At 41.8% G+C, this 20,039-nt stretch overlaps 1 pseudogene; it reads left to right on the top strand.

Annotated features, from left to right (window-relative positions):
• Window positions 1-242: 242 nt before the first annotated feature.
• On the top strand, window positions 243-389 carry LOC144820934 (5.8S ribosomal RNA; annotated as a pseudogene).
• Window positions 390-20,039: the final 19,650 nt, after the last annotated feature.

Raw genomic sequence — 20,039 nt, 5'->3', positions numbered from 1 at the left:
GTGCCCACCTGGGAGGGCTGATGACAGAGATGCCTCCCTCTACTGTTGTGGAAGCTGCTTACCCGCCTGGTGCCATTGGGTGGGTCTGCCAGTCCAAGCACTTGAAAACATGTTTTACATTGTTGAGGGGAAGCCTGATAATATCCTGGCCTGTCACACGCAGTATGCCTTCAACTGGTGGCAGTACCTTCCTTCCACCTCTCCCACACCTGCAGTTGAGCGAATGTTGCAAAGTTGCCTGTAACTTTTGGAGGTGGATCACTCAACTCGCACATCTATGAAGATCACAGCTAGTTGTGAGAATTAGTCTGAATTGCAGGTCACACTGATCATTAACCCTTTAAATGCACTTTGTGGCCTTGTGTTGTTCTCCACCTGTCTGACTGCCACTTGCGCACCAAATTGCCTGCGGCGCTCTTAGCACTGCTAGGGCTGTTGCAGGGGGCTTTGCTCACTTCACCCCGAAGGTCAGACCTTGATACCCTGTTTCAGGATCCCCCATCCTAGTGTAGAGGCACACAACTGGCATGCTTGCCATCCCTCACATGAGAAAGGCAGGTGCCTATTCCTTTCTTCCGTGAAACGGTGTTTGGCAATGAGCTGGAAATTACAATGATTTTGACAAATTAGTGGCTTGGAATAGGCTGAGCATGGCAATCAGATACAACATTTCCAATTCCAGTTGTAATGACATATTTATCAGGCTTTCTTTAGGGAAAATCTTGGAATTCCATGGTATTCCTGCATAGTGAAACTAGTGATATCTTTGATTATTCAATTTCAATTCAATAAAACTTTATTTCGGTTTAATTTATATACCACAAAAGTACAATACAGCAATCTCAAAAGTTCATAAGTTAAAATCAGATCAAGATATCTATCCTTAGAAAAGTACAATAGTACATAACTAGCAGCAAATATAGCAACACAGGTTATTCTAAAGTGATTAGTGCATGTGCAAAAAAGGGATAAAAGAATTATTTACAAATCCAAGCATTTCCTATATTTTACAATTTTTAGAAGTCTTTATTTGGTTTTTTACAACCATAAAATGTAACACTTTAAAATTTACTACAAGGTATGTTAAAAGACAATTTCACATTAAAATATATATCATTTAATCTTAATAAATACAAAAGGAAAAAATTATTCCACTCATCTAGTAACCGTATTCACGATAAAGTGCATCATGGTGTCTGGATAAATACGAGATTTTACAATTCATTAGTAACCATATTTCCTGATTCAATCATGTTTAAAAGCTTTACTCCTCTACAGATTAAGATATTTGATGACTCCCCTGCCCAACAGGTAACGGTCTGCCTGCAGGTCCGTATATTAAATTCTGTTAAGATGGTTTTTAAGAGCATTTTTCTTGCTTCACCAACTGCTGGACAGACACACATCATGTGACAAAGGGACTCCTTGTGATATCCACATAATCTGCAAGTTTCATTATCGTATTTCCCTTTCCAACTTGGTTGCAAATCCTTTGTTTCGTATCCCCCAAACCGATAGAGCATAAACTTCTTTTTCAGGAATAAATTAAAATAAGCTGCTAGATAGGCTTGAGGTTTTACATTTACATATGAATTTATCACTGTCCAGGAATGTCGCCTTTTTACCATTGTGTTTTTGTCTTCTAAAAAAGATAATTGTTTTGCGGAGCCGTTGCACACTTTGTTGAACACCACCCTCTCCATCTTGCCATCCCATGCCTCTTGAATGCCCAGTTCTTTGAGAGCTATTCTTAGGTATTCACCCCATGAACACAGGATTTTTTCATCAAACTGGGCCTTTATTACTGACCAGCATAGATTATTCAGGGTGCCGTGTTCCGAAGAGCGAAATTTCCAACATAATTTCACAAAGAAAGATTGCCTCTGGAATTTCTGATTTGGGAGTCCAAATTCCAGGCGTATCTGTGCTGGCGACGCTGCTCTAGAGAGATGAAAGACGGCTTTGTACACTTTCGTTTGTAATTCGTTTAAAATTCCAGATTCCCGACCATGCCATATTTCAAGTCCGTAAGCCAATGCAGGAAGTAATTGCACTGCCATTGTTTTTAAAAGATGACTGTAAGATGGGCAACTCAATTTTAATTGGAGCTGTTTATATGCAAAAATTAAAGTTTGGGCTTTTGCTCTTCTTGCACTTTTTTGATCTTTGAAAGCCATGCCGCGCCCTAAATTGATACCCAGATACTTATAGCTACCAACTTCCTCTATTTCTTTACAATTGGCGAACCACTTGAATTTTCTTTTAGGTCTTGGGCCGACTAAATGCACCACCTTTGTTTTTTTCTTGTTTAGCTCCAGCCCCTGTTGGTCTAGGTAGACAATCAGATGGTCGATGACTCTTTGCAAACCAATAGGGGTTTGGCTTAAGACCACTATATCATCTGCATATTGCAGATACTGTATGTGATTCTCTGTCAATTTCGGGGGATGGCCATTTACTTTTGACAAGTGGTTATCTAGGTCTGCAAGGTACAAATTAAAAAGGCTTGGTGCCAGGACACACCCCTGTTTCAGCCCATTTGTTATATTTATCTTGGCTGATGATATGCTACCATCTCCCAGCTTCACCAGGGCCCACGTTTCACTATGGAGGGATATTATAGAGTTTATTCGTTGTTGCGGTATCCCCCATCCTTTCAATTTTGACCATAGTCTTTCTCGTGAAACCCTGTCAAAAGCCGATTTTAAATCTATATAACATACAAATAGACCCGATTTCCTTAAAATTGCTTTCTCTGTAAGGAGTGCAATCGCTGACAGGTTTGTGCTTGTGCCCATTCCTTGCCTAAAACCAGTTTGATATTTGGGAATTAAACCTTTCCCATCCATCCAGTCCTGTAGATGTAATAATTAGCAGGAGGCATAGAGTTTTGCGTCAACATCCATTAAAGCAATGAGCCTATAATTGCTAGGCTCATTGCGATTACCGTTTTTATATTTAGGATGAAAAATGCTCCCTTTCCACGAGTTAATGATCTTATTTTGTATGTACAAATAATTAAAAAGTGGAGTGAAAAGATTTGCCCAAAATTCTACATCGTGTTTAAAGATTGCATTCGGAAGTCCATTAGGCCCTGCTGCTCCTTCTGTTTTCAATTTTTTAATTATTTCTTTTAGCCGGTTATTGTCAATTAAAATGTTTGAGTCATTATAAATTAAATCCTGTAAACTATTTTCATATAGAACCTTATTAAGCTGAACTAAAGTTCCTTCATGTTGTGATATTTTCCCTGAAAAGGGGTCAAAGCCAATTGTTGTATTTTTATCCTCTTGCGGAGTGTCTGGCCCAGGTTCTGATTTCTTCAACACCTCGTGAGTTATATTATTATATACATTGTGTATATGTACTTCCCAACTTTTCTTACTTATTCCCGCTTTTTGTGACATTCCTGTTCCCTTAGTTACCTTATTTATTATGCCCCAGAAGTCACAACTGTTTGGTAATTTACTGGCCCAGAGTAATTTTTCCCAGATCTTTTCCATACGTTTCTTTTTTGCCACTCTACATTTCTCTTTAAAGTGTTTCTTCATTTCTTTAATATTGTTGTTTATAACGGATTTTCCAGATCTTACTGCCATAAATACTTTTCTCGATTCTCTTGTAATTTCCCTCTTCAGGTTTCGCAGCTTGATATCGAACCATGGTTCATATATTTCATTTTATTGGCCTCGACGTCCCGGTATGACGGGAAATTTATTTGGAAGAAACTTTCCTAATTGTTCCCAAGAATCTCCTGGTGACTTAGTACACTGCTCCCCACCATTGGTTATAAGTTGTTGAGCAGCATCCATTATTTGCGTAACATTCGTACCACGCCATTTTAATTTTTTCAGATTGTATGTTACCGGGATTGCTGTTAGAGCAGATATATTCTCTTTCGCAAGCAGCTTTGCATTGATGGTCAATATTTGCGGCAAATGGTCACTTTCCGGGCGGGATTGTATGAAAAATGAGTCCACTAAGGTGAAAAGTTCTTTACTGACCATAGTATAGTCAATATTTGATTGGTTCTTCCCACTTAAAAAACTGATCCTTGCCGGTTGATCTTCCTTTCTTGTCCCATTAAGAATATGTAATCCTAAGGTGTCCAAATGGCTTCTAAATTCTTTAACCTCTGTTTCCTTTTGACGCAAACTCTTATTTGACTTGTTCCATATTAAGTTGGTATTAAAATCACCTGTGATTATCAACTCACAATTTTGATAACTTTTCTGTAAGACCTTGATTAAATTGATCAAGCATACAAACTTTTCTTTTTTCAGCTTTTTATTTGGGTGAAAATATATATTTAACATCAACAGCTGCCAGGGTATTTTATTTCCGGAGTTCTTGCTTTCCATTTTCACAACCTGTATCCAGCTTTCACCCGTATCGAGTTCTTCCATTTGCCTATCTAATTTTTCTGTTACAAAGGTGGACAACCCACCTCTCGGATGCCCATATTTAGAAATTTGTTCTGCCAGAACATGGAATTCTACATATCCAATGATAGGTTTAGGATTCAAGTTCCAAGTTTCCTGTAAAAGGATGACGTCAACATTTTGAAAAAAACAACTAAGTATCCAGATCTTGGCCCGTTTCATTAAACCCGTGGATATTCCATGAGCAGATTTTTATTTTGTATTCCTTTGGCGTATCCGGGTATATCGCTGATGGATTTAACCTATATGATCTGTCAAATTCATCAGGATTGTTTTTGGCTTAAGAAATAAGGCACCCATGACCAGTCATACACTCCTTCTGACGGTTGGTTTAAACAAACTTGGTTCTGATTTGTTGTCTCTAATATGTTATTTACCTGCTCGGTGTTTTTAGGAGTAGTACTTCGAGCCCCCCTTAGACAAGTTTTAGGGCAAATCTCCTTACCAGGTACAATCGCAGTCACTGTATCAGGTAAAAGTGGGAACGGGTATTTTAAAGGTTTTGGTTATGATAGATAAATTCCCCATGCATCAAAGTTTTCCCTTTCAGAGAAAATCAGAGCTGTTACTTCCATTGAGGACCAAGTTATCAGAGTAATTTCTTTTTCTGATCCTTTTACCTTTTGCAAACATTCCACTGACAGAAGATCTGCTGTTTTGATATTACACAGTTTTGGTATATCCTTAAATAATCTCATTAGGTTTCCCCTATTTAAAAAGTCCAAACTTCCCTTTGTTTGATATCCTGGTTCAAAGATCAATTTGTTTGTTCTTGATACTCCTGGTTTACTTTGTTGAATACCCGTTTGGATGGAACTATTCTGTTCTATCTGAGTATTACCGACTCTGTTTCTAATTTGTACAATGTTTTCCATAGTCTCCCTTTCCTGCTTTAATATATATTCTTGTCCATCGCTCATTATTGTACTTACAGTTTTGTCGATTTTTTGACCTACTTCCATCTTTGGAAGGTCTAGTGGGATAGATTTATTTTTAGAAAACTTGCAGACCCGACCCTTTTCATCCATGTGAATTTTCAAATCATTCCAATCTGTGTTTTCCGTATATTCACTCAAAAGACCGGTGTGTTTTTCCGAATTATTTTTTAAACACCCATCTGATTTTTGATTATTTTGATCTACTTGTACTTTATCTTGAGTGTTAACCATGTTTTGGTCCTTGAAAATGTCCACGCACTTTGTTGACATAGTTGTTAAAGTGTGTACGGTTCTATTTTTACCATCTTGTCTATTAGGGACGGTTTTTACATCAGGCCGTAAATTCAAATTCGTTATATCTCCATTAACAATTATTTGTTTGTATCCTTCTTTTGGCGGACCCTTAATTTTGTCTTGTTTTTGCCCCGTGATATTGTCTCTCACAGAAGATGTTAAATTTACTGGGAAGTCCTGCTCATTTGCAATAGTAAGGCACTCTTTATCACTTTTTATTGGTTTAACATCTTCATGTAAGTGTATATTACTTGATTGTGTATATGAAGATATATTACTTTGGAGGGATTTATTCAAACTTGCAATTGGATCTTGCGAAAGAGACATTGCTCCTTCCATGACCCCGGAGGGGTTTTTGTTACAAAGATGATTGTTTTTTTGACTATATAATTGTGAAAATATTGGATAGTTTTGCTTTGGTTCTTGACTTATTTGCTTACTCACATTTCGCCGGGTCTTACGAGCTCTTTTTCGTTGTCTTTTTGTTAATCCACAATTTGATATGTTAGGTGTAGAGATTGATTTCTGGACAATTTGCATTTCCCCTAGATGAGTAGATTCCTTGATTTTTTTCTTTTTTACAACTTCCATCATATTCTACGATTATTTTGTCATTCTTCACGTCTTTTCTATCAATCATATCGGAGTGTTCTTTATCAGCCATTTTTTCCGTTGGCTTGACGACATGTAGAATTTCCGTTAGTATTTCAGGAAGGGATGCCACTTTATCTATTATCTGGCTGCATCCACAATTTGAGTTAACTAGGAATTCACTACCTGGACCTTTACTCTGATTGCCCTTACTGAACAATCCGGTTAATGAATCCAGTTTGGTGTTAATCCCTGCAATATAAGTTGCTATCAAATTCATTAACTCAATATGAACGTTAAGTTTGTCCGATTGGAAAATTAATACATCTATAACTCGCTGTAAAGATCTTAGTAGATTGTCACTCCATTTTACTGAGTTAGTCGATTGCGATGAGAGTTCTGAAATTAGATCGATTCCACTCACTGAAGAGATTGTAATTGGGGTTGACCGGAAGGGTTTATTACCCATAGGGCTAGAGTTTAGCGTGATGTTTTTCTCCTCCTGTTTGTCGGTACATACTAATTGTTTTATTGGGGTGGAAGTTGCCCCTCCCTCCTCCTCAATTTGTTGAACCTGAGGTGTACCCATAGCTGAACTCTTAACCCCTTCTTGAGTAAATACATCCTCATTTAATTGTATGTTGAAATTCAATGACTTAATGGGGTCCATATCGTCTGATATGGAGAAGGAACCAAACCAATCATCGGATTGAACTTTATATTTACAATTGATTTCAGGAATTCTAGTACAAAAAGAATACTATGACTGTGTAATAATTGTAGGTATATCATAGCTGGTCTGATTTGACAAAAGTTCAATTTCTTTAAAAGCGGGACCAGATAGCGTTTGCGGGGAAATTCATAAAATGTACAAAAAAAACATAAAATGCAGCATATCCTGCGGAGACTTTCCCTCGCAGCCACAGGGAGCTGTTACTTTAGTAAAAATGGTTGATTGTGGCCTAACAAGCAAATAATAAAAAAGATTCATTCGGAATCTTGTTAATAAAAATTTCTCATACGAGGTCAGCGAGCCAGTTAAATAAGGTTCAATTAAAGGAGTAGTTTTTAACATAACATATGTTCTGGCACTCGGTTTCTGCACCTCAATGGCTTCCCTCGATATTCTCCTTTCCGAGAGGAATGCCATCTTAGTTGCTTCCACGTCCTTTATGGTAATACAGTCAGAGGTTTCAAATAGCTCACTCCGCCCTAGGCTCAGAAAACTTTTCTGCAAATAGTTCAGCCAGGGTATAGCGGATGAGTTGTCCATAGACATACAATCTTTTAAAATCATATGCATCAGCGGGATATCGGGGTTTAACCAGACTTTTAACCAGCAAGACAGTGGGCGAACTGAAAAAATATCACTGACGTACTGGACCCCCAGTTCCCCATGGGCGGCCAGGTTAGGCGCACTCTGTGGGAGACAAAGTAATCGCTTTAAAAACGTGTTCCCCATGGTCTGTAGGTGCTCTCCCTTAGTATACCCCCACATTTCGCTGCCGTATGTTGCAGTGGCTACAGATTTAGCAGTATATAATCTCAATATTGCTCCAGTAGGCTTTTTCCCCAATTTAGATGCAAAATTAAAAATTGAGGCAGTCACCCTTGCAACATCCCCTTTCTGTTTTTAACACATGTGGGCCCCAATTTAGTTTGTTATCAAATAGGACACCAAGATAGGAAAAAGTGCTAGTTTTGGGGATTGTTGCACCACCAACATTAGATTGAAAATTACGTCTTGGTGGTTTTCCTACTTGCATAATATATGATTTAGAATTGTTTATGGTTAAGTCCCTGTCTGACATAAAGGACTGAAAGGCGTTTAAAAGAGCTTGTAGGCCTCTTTCGGTCCTGGATACGAGGACCGCGTCGTCCGCGTATAATAGGACCGGGATACCCCGATGTCCTACTTTGGGGCAGTCAGCCCCCACTTCCTGTAAAACGCTATCTAGATCATTAATGTAAAAGATAAACAAAAAGGGAGCCAAAATACATCCTTGACGGACTCCCCTGTTGATATTAAAATCCTTTGTCACACTCAAATCACGGGATAATCTGGCATTTGATTTGGTGTGTCCATGTAGATCATCAAGAAAGTTCACAATACCTATGTCAACCCCCTTAGCCCTCATGGACCGCCACAGCTTCTGTCTGTTTACACAGTCAAAGGCTGAGGACAGGTCCATGAAGGCAAGGTGGACAGTCCCCTTGTAAGCTACTGTATATTTGCTTAAAATTAAAAGGGGATTAAGACATTGCGTTGTCGTAGAGCGTCCCCTGCAGAATCCATACTGGGAGACAGACATGATGTTATTGTCTTCCACCCACAAAGTAAGCCCCTGCAGGAGAACCCTTCCCATAACTTTCACCATAGAATCTAATAGTGAAATGGGTCAGTAACAATGTGGACTGCTCTTATCCCCTTTCTTAAAAACAGGTACAATAGTTGAGACCCCCCAGGACTGTGGGCACCCATTGTGAATTGCAGCATTAAAAACAGACTCAAGAATTTGGGCCCAAAAGGAAGGGGCATATTTATATAGGTCAGGGGGAATTCCATCAGGTCCGGGTGCTTTCCCGGCTGTTAAACCTAAAATTCCTTTGTAGATTTCCCTCCTAACAATGGTGATTTTATCACCTTTAAAGTCAGGTACCAGACTACCATGGTCATCTAAGGGGGAATCGTACATAAGCTCAAAATGAGCCTCCCAAGCCTCCCTAGCTACATAACATTCAAGACCATCACCTGATTCCTGGACAAGGAATGGTTTGTTTACTAATCCCCAGAACGTAGAGCTGTTCTTAAGAGTTTCAGGGTCTAGCAACTCATTCCATGCCTCATTCCTTAGGGTCTCCTTGCGCATAGCTATTGCTTTTTTAAAATTCTTGCGACAACCCGTTACTTCAGCTTGCACCCTTGGTTTTGAGGCTAAAGCTGCCCTTAATTTACGTGCTGATTTTGAACAGATCTCATCAAACCATTTGGGCCCCCCATTACATTCCTGTTTAATTGGTACGGACAATAATTCTGTGACCCTGTCAGAGATTATCTGGAAAGCTGCCAGTACCTTGGAGTGTTCTTGCTCCCCTCTTGTGCAAGTGTCAATTTCTTCAGCGCACATTGTTTCAATATTATTATAAAGCAACTCAGGGGCAACTTGGGTCCATCTAAGTCTGCGCTTGCCGTCCATTGTACGCAGTTTTCCCTGATTTGTGCTTGATCTTATCTTTGAAACTCAGGGACCTGTTAGATGTAAGGACAGGGGATTATGGTCACTGAATTAATTCTCCTCAATTCGAAAAGAGTCTGCAAAGTACTGCATAGCGGACGAAATCAGCGTAAAATCAATAAATGTCCCCTTCCCGTGGCCCTTAAAAGAAGGTACTTTAAATATTATATAAGGGTCCGTTAGGGCCATAGTAGATGTTAGGTCAAGATCATTAACCATATCGTTAAGCAGTTCCCCTCTATCGAGTGCTCAAAGTGAAAACCATGTATTCTGGAGCAATTCAAGCGAGAAATACACAAGGTTATGGGGTTACCGCAGGATGAACATTAAAATCGCCCATAACCATAAGGTTGTGAAGACTGTGACTCATGGACTTATTAATAAAAACAGTCAGAGCAGTTAAATGACTAGAATCCAATTGTGAAGTGGGTGAATTGTAAAAGTTTATCAGGCCAACCGTACAGTTCTCTTTTGTTAATGTTAAAGCAAGAATTACCGGATTGGAGGTAGTGATTACACGTACTCTGCATGCCAGAGCTACGGAGACGTAAATAACCAGACCCCCTTTGGATCTGCCCCTGATAGAATCCGTGGCTGGCACAAAGTGTGCCACGTATCCTTCCAGGTGGAGTTCACAGTAAACCGACCAGGTTTCCTGTAAACAAATAATCAAACATTGTTTAATGTAGGCAGTCCATCTAGGATTAGTTAACTTAGCAGCTAATCCTGCAATGTTCCATGAGATAAGATTATTCAGGCCACCCACACGTGTTTCAGCCATCCCAGTGCCTGAGACATCCGGTCTCCCTCTGCCCAAGACACTGGTCTCTTCAAGTCAATCGCAGGACTCCAGACCAGACAGAATTTTATATCTGTTGTGAACCTGGAGTCTGTGTCTGTTGGGCATAGGATCACCCAGCATATTCTATAAAGGCTTTGGGCAGCCATGATCGGTAAAGGATCTCACACTGGACCAGTCCCCTGACCGCCAATTTTTCTCCTGAGCAGATCTTCCTGGGTACCTCCATGATGCTGGTCTATAGAAAAATCCCAAAGGTAATAGTTTAGTTCCTGTGCCCTGCATCAATTGTAACCGGGGTCCTCTTAGTAACAAGCGACCCGCAGTTTGAGGATTATCAAAGTTAATAATAATGCAATCCCCACTCCCTGTCTTATTAGAGCTACCAATCCAATTTACCCTGCGCACCATTATTATATTATTAATGGCGCTTACTCCCTCAAGGGTATTTTGACTAAGCCAGAAAGTTGTTTTGTTAAGCAGCTGATCATAACTTGCATTCACTCCTGGCGCTAGGGCCGGGACATGGCTTAAGATAACCACATAGGGAGTGGCCTCTGGCGGGAGGTCTATAACCGTGGGTCTATGTGTCTGACGAGAATCCTCAACAGGCCTCTGAGCTAGGTCTGGAGTAGGGGGTTTCCTCCTGTTCACTGCAGAGTGCACTGGGGGTGCGGTGTCTTGACATTTTCCGGGCAGATTGCTGGTACTACTTTTAACAGTTGGTCGAGTGCCAGTTGACACTAGGTCTGCCACTATAACATTATTATCAGCTATTTTTTGTATAGCACTTACAGGTCTGGGGTTGATATTGTGAGAGTCTCCTATTCCATTTGATGTCGAAAGTTTAGCCAATGAGGACTCCAAAGACTGTAACCTAGTCTCAACCCCACACAATTTCAGTTCAATGGGTTCCAGCAGGTGTTTTACCATGCCTTCCAATTTCCCCCAAAAACTCCTCCTCTTCAACCTCAGTACTCATCATAACCCCGTCATTTTGGTCAGTATTGGATCGGTCTCTCCGATCCCCCTTTTCTGTAGCATGCACATCCACTGTTACTATCCCTTTGCTTCTAGGTCCTATGTGACCCTGCTTCTGTACCCTGTTTTTTTTTGGGATGGCACTAGATTTTTTGGGACAAATGGAAGCCATTTTTTGTTTTTGTGATCTTCCCCGAAGTTTATACCTAACCAGACTAGGTATTAACTCTGGGGTCCCAGAGAATGTGATGTCATTTGTTTGGGAAAGCTCAACCTCTACCTGAGGAGACCTTAATTGAGCTGGAGGTGGGGTAAGTTGTGTCTGTGTATCTAACAGGGCTGGGGTGGTAGATAACCTGCTATAGGCAGGGTCCAGGGATAGTCTGCGTTCTGTCAGTATAATTTGATTATTAATGACGGATTCTGCCCTGGCAAAATAAGCATCTAAGGTCTCTACCATCCCAGATCCCCCACCATCTTTCCTTCTTGCCATTTCGTTAAACAATACCAGTTAATTTTCGGGCCTAGTAAACAGTTAAATAGAAACAACTCTAAACAGTATAAAGTTAGCACCAAATACTCTAGATACCACCTTAGTTCAAATATATTAACTATACGAAAATCGCGGGCTGTATAATAACATTTTAAAGTATAAGAAGAAAGACTGATGATATGCCTGTTACTTTGTGAGAACAATAAGAACTTATTCCAATGGATTATTAAACTAACGGTTCAAAAATATAAGTCATCAGGGTATTATAGCAATTAAAAAGGCAACAAGCCATAGGTACAAAGGTCCAAACTTCAATCTTTCCACAGTCAACCAAGTTCACAGGACATATCTTACTCACATAGAGCCAAATACTGGGTCATAGAATGTACTCTGTTAGAGCGGTGGCCCAGCCCTGCCTTGTCCTGCCACGGACGGCCACAGACGGTCCCACCCTTGTCCCGGGCTTCGCCCGGGCACTGCCCGCGCGTGTCCCGCGTTGCGTGGGGCGGGAGCGCTAATAAGGGGAATCCCGGGCAGACGCTGGCGTCACCTCTCGGCGCTGCCTGGGGATGCTGGGAAAGGTAGACCTTGCCTGTTGATGGCCGTTCCCCTCATGGCGGCGATGCTGGAAAATCGCAGGCCGTTTCCCTCATGGCGATGTCCGGGGCTGAGGAGAGCTCACGCCGTTTCCCTCACGGCCGGTAGGTAATGGAGCCCGCAGTCAAGCGCGTCCGTATTCGTATTCATTGTCCACCTGTAATGGAAACTTATATCGAGGCGCTAATCCCTATTCTTTCTTATGAATATTCTGCTTATTCAAGATTCTGCTACAGAATTAACACACAAAAATTCCGGGCTGTTCATAGGTTTCAAAAGCCTTGCAATATTAGAAGCAAAATTAACACACTGGCATTTCAGCCAATTCATAACTTTCAAAAATCAGACAAAATCTGCAAAATTAGATTAATCAAGAAGACACGCTTTCTCTCCTATTCCAAAAAGTTAAAAGTCAGCTTTTTTCTTGGTAGGAAGAACAGTCTATCCATGCTTAATTAAGATAAGTGAAGAGGGCTCAAGTGTTAACATCCAGATTACTTCTAGTCTCTCTCCAGGTCAAAACCAATTGAATAAACAGACACTACCAACTCAACCTGGAAACAGTGATGTTCATGTTTGCATTTCATGTATTGCCTACTCTTGGATTCCCTAATAGTATTTGCTTTCCCCAGGATATTTTGTTTCTATTATATATGCTTTTTTAATGGAACACATTACTCCTTCATAGTGTGAGGTGTGAAAGAGTCACCTCTCCGTACCTGTGTCAGTTCAGGTTGTGGGTGGGTGTTTATAATGAACCACAATTGAGAGCTGTGGAATTCAGGCCAAAGACTTGCAAATGTCATGCAGTTCCCATCAGCTGACGATACAGGGGCTCAGAATACATGTTTATCGAATCCCTGGTCTCCTTTCAGAGCACACAATGCAATGGCCAGGTATACCAATTGTAATTATGATTCTGTATGAAGGAGGTATCCAGCTGTCCAAATATTGACAGCACAAAAGTTAAAGAAAATGTAGTGCTTACAGGTTAGTGTGTACAGTATGAGGAGGGCATCGTAAAGTGAAGCAGATGCAAGGAAGTATGTGCAGGAGAGAGTAAAAAGAGGGTTCTAAACAGGATGAAATTATATATGCAGATGGATTGTGTCAGAGAGATATGAGGAGACAAAGAGCATAAATGTCTAACCAAGAGACTGCAGAAGAAAATTGTGTGAAGAGAAGAGGAGTGATTAAGACACTCTAAAGACCACTACCCCTTTCCCAGACCTTATTAAATTGCAGTCTGCTTAACTTGTCTAAATATATGTGTTATTATATACATTCTCATTTATGATTGCACGCAGTAGGGGGCCGCATCAGTGTTAATGTTGCCATCTTGAGTGCACCCCTGGGTGCCGATTGCAGAGGAGATTTGGACCTTGTGAATAGCTTTGCCTGCCTGGAGCCCCGGTATCTGAAGCCGCGTCGGGGGAGAGAGTTGCTGCCACAGGAGGACGGGACTGCGAGGCCCACCAGGCTGTGCGTGTATCACCCAGCACACCTGCCGCCTCTTCCCGTGTCTCCGCCCCCCTGCTCTGTGCCTTGAAAACTCCTCGCGGCCCCCGCTCCGCGGGAGCCGCTCGCAGAGGAGATTTGGACCTTGTGAATAGCTTTGCCTGCCTGGAGCCCCGGTATCTGAAGCCGCGTCGGGGGAGAGAGTTGCTGCCACAGGAGGACGGGACTGCGAGGCCCACCAGGCTGTGCGTGTATCACCCAGCACACCTGCCGCCTCTTCCAGTGTCTCCGCCCCCCTGCTCTGTGCCTTGAAAACTCCTCGCGCCCCCCGCTCCGCGGGTGCCGCTAGCAGAGGAGATTTGGACCTTGTGAATAGCTTTGCCTGCCTGGAGCCCCGGTATCTGAAGCCGCGTCGGGGGAGAGAGTTGCTGCCACAGGAGGATGGGACTGCGAGGCCCACCAGGCTGTGCGTGTATCACCCAGCACACCTGCCGCCTCTTCCCGTGTCTCCGCCCCCTAATTAATCTCCCGTATATGACCTGGAGTCACAACGCGTTAGCGGGACGCGTGTGCGGGACTCATCCCGGGACAAAGCCCGGACTAAGGGCGGACCCTCTGAGACCCTCCGAGATCTGAGGAGACTGGACTGGGCGTGTCCCCTTGAGTGACAGGTACTGTTTACTATTGAAGCTGTTTACAACTAGGCTTCCCTTGTAGCTCTGTTGAACTAAGTATAAATAATGTCTATTACGATTCCTGATCAGCCGGCGTTAGATAAACAGGGTGTATTGCTAAATAGGACCCTTGACGACTATTTTACCAAATCTTCCCCTGATATCTCCAGGGAAATTGTCATGGCGGAGCGACGTGCGGATCGCCGCCGCTCCATAGAAAGCATAAAGAATAGGTCAGTTTCACTGACCTCGCTTCCTGCTCCTTGCTCTATTGATATTGACAATGATGTAATAGTCAATGAGCCGGTCAACAATTTGGACAGCGAGCATTTGGACGGGAGTGTGACAGCGCTTATATCAAATATTCCGCCAAAAACAGACTCGAATGGTTTATCACCAGTTCCTCATACCAGCAGCCAAAGTACGACAAAGGGAAACGCTTCGCCTTCTGTGAAATTACTGTGTAATAGGGCAAAAAAACCCATACCCCAGCAGAAAATCTACGATCCGCCGCCGAACAAAAAAAGGCGAAAAAGGAGGGATCCGTTACAACCCAAGTTGAGCTGCTCTGATTTTGGGAAAAAAGTTATTGCTAGCACTGTGAAGAAACCTAGTATTCCTCAAGTAGATATGGAGGGGTCCCTTGTTACATCTTCTCCCCTACCAAATTTGCTAGCAGACAATGAGGACAACATGGATGTTAATGTGGTTGCTAATGTGCCTACTGAGGATAAGGACCATGCTATATTACTTAATATAGAGAGCTTAATTAAATCTTATTCTGCATCTATTTTGGAGAGGTTGATGGAAGTAGAATGTAGATTGTGCAAAATTGAGTATGCATTGGGTAGTAAGGATGTTGTATCTAAAAATGTACCAAACAAAGCTACTAGTTTACTAACAAACAATGTATCATCTAATATACTAGTACCAGTTCAATTACCCTTAACTATCCCTACTGCCATTCCTTCCCCATTGGCATCAACCTCCAATCCTATGGGGAATATACCTTCGGGATCTGCACAACCTAACATACCCCCTAAAATGAATCAAAAAAATCACGACCAATTGTCGACTAATGTTGTAAATAAAACCACTGAGAATATCCTTAATAAACTCCCAGGGAATCCATCAAGGGAGGTGGGGGAAACGAGACACACTTGGGGGGAACCTAGAAAGACACCCTTGCCCGAACTTCCGCCAGAGGCAGTACCCTATGTGGTCGTCTTATCAGGGGTACCTGTGCTGGGACAAAATAAGAGAGAGGGTTTTATACAATTAAAGAATAAGATCATGCATTGGCTGAGTCTTTACAGGCCAATTGCAAATAATATAAATGGTGAGATCGTCCATGTGCGTCGGCTTCAATGGCTAGGGGGCAGACCCAAAGACATTAATAGTGATGTGGTAGTCCTGAATTTTAGGGATCCTTCTGCTGTCCAATTTATACTAAATTGGCAATCAGGTGGTCCAAAGAACACAATAATCCCTAAACCACTAACATACTTCTACCCAAGGTCAGTGGTATTTCCATCTCAGCACCACTCATCTTAGTACCATCCACCCCAGTATCAACCATTACAGTATACAACCCAAACTCCATCAATCAATTGTCCTACTGCACAGAATGTTGGTAGTAATCAATATGCCACGTATCCCCCTATACCACAGAATACAAGCAATTTGCACTATGTCCCTCGTCCTTTGGTAGTCCCAGATCCTTTGGGATGGAACTATGTACCGGACAAAACACGCAATTTCCAGAATAGAAGGATGGACCACCTAAAACCCTTTACACCTTTAGAAACCTTCAATAGGTTTGACATTTTTAGCGGTCTAGATGATTGCGGCTGATGTTTTTTGATTCGGGGTGGCGAGGGACCAGAAATAATGAGCCTTGGTGATGTGGGCGTTGTCAATATACCTGATGTACTGGCGAACTCTGTGCCTTTTGGTTTGGATAAGATTGCTCCCCATGATGTAAATGTACCTTATGATGTGAATATTTTAGAAGAACAGGTATCACTCACAACCATTTTGAGTAACAAGACATCATTAGAGGCAACACCCTTGGTAATACAACCTGTGGTTTCCAATTGTTATGAAGAGATGCCAAGGGTTCTCCCCGAGAGGTCAGTTGCTCTCGAGCTGCCGGTTAGATTGGTCTGTTGGAATATAGCCGGAGTTGTGAAAAATCTGAGGGATCCGGAGTGGGCACTTTTTATAGAGTCTTTTGATCTCTGTTTACTTCAAGAAACCTGGGCAGTGGAGACGCCTCACAGGGTGGGCTATAAGACCTATGGTATAGGTGCGATACCCTCCAAAAGTGGTAGGCCGTCAGGGGGACTTCTGTTGTGGGAGAAAATAAGTTTAAGGGCAAAAGTTGAGAAGATAGATACAAACTCTGTAGATTTACTAGCTTTAAAAATCAAGCTTGTTAACGGGAAGAATTTATTTCTAGTAAATGTCTACAATAGGCCCTTACCCTCTTCAAGAGAATCGCCAACCATTACAAAACTGGACTGCTTTTTGAGTGGATTAGATCCCAGAGAAGATTTTGTTATCCTGGCTGGTGACTTAAACTGTAATTTTGAGCCAGTTTTGGGCCTTAGCGAAATCTTCGAGGAAGAGGATCAGGCGAACAAAATCCCTACTCTTGAGAACGTTAAATCGGTCAAATGTTCAACACAGGGTCTCCAAATGATTAACCTATGTACGGATCATTCTCTTAGGGCTTGTAACGGACGGCTACCATCCGATAGCTCTAAGAAACCAACATTTACCAGGAATAATTATAAAAATAACTTAGATTTTGTGATCGCCTCTATACCCCTCTGGACACACCTTCTGGACCTTGAAGTTATGGAACGGTTTGAAAGTGACCATTTCCCCCTAATCTTGACTTTAGATGTCTCACTGTTTAGTGACACGGTTCAGCAATTTCCATTTGAGGAAAATAGTGCAGATAACTTTGAGATCCATATTAGTAACAACAGAAGACCTCTGAAATGGCCGTTTATACTGGACAACAGTGAAATCCTTAGCGAAATATATTCTCTTCTTGCTGGGACATTTGGACCCTATTTAGCTGCAGAGCCAGAGGACGAATCCAGAATGTCCTTTATGTTGTTACATCAGAAATTTTTTGCTGACCTAAGATTATTAGTCACCAAAATGCCCAAAAAATCCCAGCAAAAGACCCAGAATCTGTCCCACGGTAAGCCATGGTATGATAGATCCTGCAGAGAGTCAAAGAGGGAATTACTAATGGCAATAAAAACTAAGTCACCAAGAGACGTTAAAAGAGCCAGGAATAACTATAAGGCTATTCAAAGGGCCTCGAAGATAAAATGGGAGGAAGACAAATGGGCTGATTTGTTGCTAGCCGCCAGATCGCGTGATAACGTGGCTTTCTGGAGGCTGGTCGCAAATGGGAATCATGTAGGTAGGGTGGTAAAAGATGTTTTTCTGGATGAGGAAACCTGGGTCACCCATTTTGCGAATCTATATGAAAAATATGATGACTCACATATGGACACGAATATGGTAAACCATAACCTCTCAGCAGACCATTTGGTTTTTACCTTAGGGGAAACAGAGCTGGCAATAACCCAAATCAAATCTGGGAAAGCCCCAGGTTTGGACAAGATCCCGGGGGACCTATACAAGCACGACCTAGAAGTATGGGCACCTTATATTAATTATTTGTGCAACACATTATCTTGCTCTTTAGAATTCCCTGAAAGTTGGAAGGGAGCGGAAATTGTTTTAATCTTTAGAAAAGGCGATAGGATGGACCCTTGCAATTATCGGCCAATAAGTTTAATGGACATCCTACAGAAAATCTATTCACGACACATTTTATTACGCGTGAGTGATTGGCTGGATGAAAATACAATTTTAACCAAATTCCAAGCTGGATTCAGATCAAAAGTCAGCACAATAGATCAGATTTTTAGATTTTGCTGCCTCTATTGGAAGTACGTAATGATTAAAGGGTGCCACTTATATGTTGCCTTTGTTGATTTAAGGGCAGCATTTGATCTGGTGCCTCGAAATCTTTTATGGAAAACCTTGAGTGCAGCGGGCATGCCAAATAACTTGGTCGTTCAGATCAAAGAGTTACACGAAGGGAATTTTGCGAGAATTAGATGGGGCCCAAATGGTGAGCTAACCCAAAAAATTCCCATTGAACGTGGAGTCCGTCAGGGCTGCGTTCTGGCTCCTACGCTCTTTTCCCTGTTCGTAAACGATATCCCCTCCTTTTTAGAAGGATGTAAAAATGACTCTCCTAAACTGAACGGCGAAAAGGTAACATCCCTATTATTTGCTGACGATACAATTTTGATTTCTCAAACGAAAAATGGATTACAGACACTATTGGACACCTTTAGCGAATATTGTAGTCAAAAGGGGTTGGAGATTAACGGGAAGAAGACAAAATGTATGTCACTAAATCCTATTAAACCGGATAAGGGCTGTTTAACATTAAAAGGAGTAAAGTTGGAATCAGTGCCCCATTTTTCATATTTAGGGGTGACACTAGATTCAAAGTTCAATTGGAAAGCGCAAATGGACAAAAGTAAACTAATCTTTGCTCAGAATGTTAAACCAATCCTCAGGGAACAAAGCCAGAGCACCAGCAAAGCGGTGTCCCCAGTGATGGAACTATTTAAATTTAAGGTCCAATCATCAGTCCTTTATGGAGCAGAAATATGGGGTCCTGGGGCCAAGGGGATCTTTAAAGCTTCAGACAATAATTTTATGCGAAGTCTGGTGAGGGTCCCGAGAGGCACCCCACTAGTACCCTTGGAATTGGACCTAAACTTCAAAAGAACTGACCATCAAGTTCTGATTCGACCTCTAATGCTGTGGGTTAGATTATGGCATGTCCCCGAACTCCAAGATTACAGAGACGGGTTAAAAGAAATTATGGCACTTGACAGCCAGATTGGCCTTCCCTTCGGCTCTGGTTATTGCCGAGAGGTACCGACGGAGAGAGCGGGGCCTCAATCTCCGAGCCGTTGCCGGGTGAGGTGAGGCTTGACTCCCACATACTGCTGGGATCACATTCTCTATCCAACTACTGATTCGGATGGATACGGTAGGATGGTCTACATGACCACTTAACCTGTTGGGACAGTTCGTTAAACAAATGATTTGGTCTGTCCTTCTCTTTTTGATTTACACATTTAACATTTGAGTGTATCTTTGCAGTAGCAATATCTTTTGTATCTGGCCCTGAAGAATGCCGGTGTAGTTTCACCATAGGCAGAAACATGTTGGCCTAATTCATAACACAGCAAAGCATCACAGTGATTTTTTCACACTGTTTTACACTTCTTTTTTAACCTGGCGTCCTGGTGAATACCAATAAAAATGTTTCTTTTGCCTCGACCGTCATTTTAATATCACTTATTTCACTCCCTATTTTTTGCACTGCACTTTTTCAGCACCACTTTGTGGCATGGACACTTCAACAATCTGTACCAGTAGTGTGTGTTGTCTGGCCATTTCAACTGGGCTTTGACTAACC

The sequence above is a fragment of the Lissotriton helveticus genome, chromosome 2_1 (genome assembly GCF_964261635.1).
Source record: "Lissotriton helveticus chromosome 2_1, aLisHel1.1, whole genome shotgun sequence".
NCBI classification, from domain to species: domain Eukaryota; kingdom Metazoa; phylum Chordata; class Amphibia; order Caudata; family Salamandridae; genus Lissotriton; species Lissotriton helveticus.
This window is presented reverse-complemented; position numbering and strand designations above follow the sequence as displayed.